Genomic DNA, 3103 nt, shown 5'->3' with positions numbered 1-3103 from the left:
GGGGTGTTTCGCCCTCCTCCTGTTTTCAGGCCATGGAGTCAGGGGAGAGCGGTGGAGGGGCTCAGGGCTGCCCGCTCTCAGGTCTGGTGGAAAAGCGCGTTACCCCTTGAGGAACGGTGCTGGGGAGCAGGTCACCGGGAGGGACGAGTGCCTTTCTTCTTGCTAATTGGTGGGTCTTGTGAAAACCGAAGGCTTGCTGGGGACAAAACCCCCATGTCAGCAAGAGCCTTGCACTAAGCGAGGTAACGGCTCTGTAGGGATCTGCTGAGGCTCCCAAATCCCGGTGGGCATCACCCCTGGCTGGCCCCATGCTCTGCCCTGACTGCTCTGACCCTTCTACCTCAGGACCCCACCTGGAGCAAAGGAGATGGGTGGGTCGGGCACATGCCTCTGCTGTCCCTGTCCCCTGTGGTATTTGTCTTCTGGGAGCCCTTCTGCGTTCATGGGGCTGTTGCTATTTCAGGCCTCTTTGCTGGTCAGGAGTGAGTCACAGGCACCTCATGAAACGTCTTCTCACTTCAGGTTACAGAAGATGCTGTTGCCATGAGAAACACACCCCACCCTCTGAGGGTGGAAAAAAAGTCAGGAGGATGAGCTCAGCCATGTGGCAAGAGCCCATCGCGCTAAGGGGAAGCTGCTGTGAATGTCTCTAATTAGAATCATAGAATCACTTAAGTTGGAAAAGACCTTTAAGGTCATGAAGTCCATCCATTGGGCCAGGACTGCCAAGTCCATCCACCACTACACCACATCCCTGAGCACTGCATCCACACATTTTTTGAACACTTCCAGGGATGGTGACTCCACCACCTCCCTGGGCAGCCTGCACCGATGCCTGACCACCCTTCCTGTGAGGAAGGTTTTCCTGATATCCGATCTAAACCTTCCCTGGTGCAACTTGAAGCCATTTTCTCTTGTTCTATTGCTTGTTACCTGGGAGAAAAGACTGACCCCCACCTGACTACAAGCTCCTTTCATATTCCTTAGCTTGTAAATATTGCCCAGAATCTAGGGGCCAGTATAAACCATCTCATGTTGCCTTCACCACCCTGGCTCTTGTTACCCGCTCCCTTCCCCAAGTATTTGGAGCCTCATTTGCCCCAGTTCCCTCAGTCCCTTACCCAGGCAAGGATGTTAAAGCAGTCACAGAAGGGTGAAGCTTTCCTTCAACATTTGCCAGTGCTTGCTCCAGGCTTGGCTTCAGAGCAGTTCTCTTTCAGGAGATCACAACTAGGCTGGCAGATGATGGCTTGAAACGCAAGCGATGCTCCAGGGCCGGTGTGAGATGTCCTGGTGAGGCGTTGCTCCTGAGCAGCAAGCTTAGCCAAGGAGCATCCCTGCAAGGCTTGGCTGGGACCTGGCTGCGAAGGAGCCTCGGCTACACCTCAGCACAGGGCCACAGGGCAGGGGTTCAGCTCTGGCACAGCTGCTCGGAGCTACGGGACCCCATCCTCCCTGCCCGTGTTCACATCTCAGCCCAAGGCCATCACCAACCTGCCCATGCTTTGAAAATGGCTGTGCTTTGAGCAGGCAGCTGGACCTGCAGGGGTCCCTCCTCACCTACAGCTTTTGTTCTAGCAAGAGGCCCACTGCTAAGGCTGTTTAAAGCTGAAATGCCCAGGGGAAGAAGAGCAGGTTGTTCTTTTTTTTTTTCACCTGCATCAGACAACCCTGATTTTGCAACTTCGCAGTTGCAGTGGGTCTCAGGAAGTCTGGGACACTAATCAAAAAAATCAAAGCAAGTGTCATACCTGGGTGGATCAAGTGTCATTTCCGCATCACTCTTCCCAATAAATTTCATCCCACCTTCTTCCTTCCTTTCGTAGTGCAACTCCTCACCTCCCCTTCCCAGCCAGGATCACCTCAAGCCCAGTTGCATCAATTCAGCTGTTAGCATGGGCAGATTCCAACAACTGGAAGACTTTTTTTTTTTTTTTTTTAATGATCCCCAACTGAAGGTTCCACGTTAAGAGTGTCCAAGACAAGTTAAAAGTCACCACCCTCAACCTCTCCTTTCTTTCCCCTCCCTAGAGCTCTTTGCTATTTGACTTCATATTGTTCAGTACATGGGAGAAGTGATATGCTTTTAAAGTAACACCTTAAAAACAAAAAGTAATGAGGAAGGAGGAATGACAATATGGAGTTTTAACTGCAGATTCTCTCAGTGCTGTAGAGTAATCTTTTGCAGAGGTAGACACAGACCTAAGGGGCAGAGACCAGCAGTTCAGGAATAGGACCAAGGGCCTGAGGCATCTCCAGGTGGCTTTAGCACAACAGCACTAGGAGCATGGACTTAGGGCTTCATGGTAAGTGTCCACATGCAAAAGGTCAGCTCTCCCACAGCGTTCTCAGAAGTGAGCCATACAAGCATCAATAGCAAATCAAAACATACAGAAGATGGCTAGATATATTCAGAGGGAAGCAGTATGACCCACTCCAGCCCACAGAGCCAACACAACAGCAATGCCTCCCTCAAAAGCAGGTGGTGTAGGAGCCTGTACTCATGATCAGCCCCTGCCCTCACCTCACTGCAGGCACAAACCAGTACCAGGATGGGGCAAGTGCCATGCTGGAACAAGCATGTGCATGCACAAAGGACATTAGGAAACACTATCCCTTGCTTGGCAAAGCAAGCAGGAAAATCAGTGTCAGAATTTTGAGAACAAGGTTGCTTGGATCCAAGTGCCATTCAGTGGAAGCCTGTTCTCATTCTGAACTCAGCAAGCAAACCACAGCCTCTTACAGCAAACCAGAGCAACTTCCAGCCACCAGCTCTTTGCTCCACTCAGAGCTACATTTGCACAAAGCAGCCAAGATGCATAGGCAGAAGCCACCAAGCTTCCCGAGCTTTAGGTTTCAAAATGCAAGTGCTTGCAAGCCATTTGTCAGGTTAGGCACTGAGCTACAGAGCGGGACGCATCAGGGCTTTTAAAAACCGCATATGCTGTTGTCTCTGGGGCGGGCAGCTCTGCTGCCCCTGCTACAAAAACGGGAAGCCAGGGGCTAACCTAGGCTGTCGCCACCACACCCTATGTGGGGAAGGGAAGCTACCCTGCACCAGTTGTTTTTTTTTTCTTGAGAAAAACATCCACCTAAGACCATG

This window comes from Falco rusticolus, chromosome 5, assembly GCF_015220075.1.
Source record: "Falco rusticolus isolate bFalRus1 chromosome 5, bFalRus1.pri, whole genome shotgun sequence".
Lineage (NCBI taxonomy): Eukaryota > Metazoa > Chordata > Aves > Falconiformes > Falconidae > Falco > Falco rusticolus.
This window is presented reverse-complemented; position numbering follows the sequence as displayed.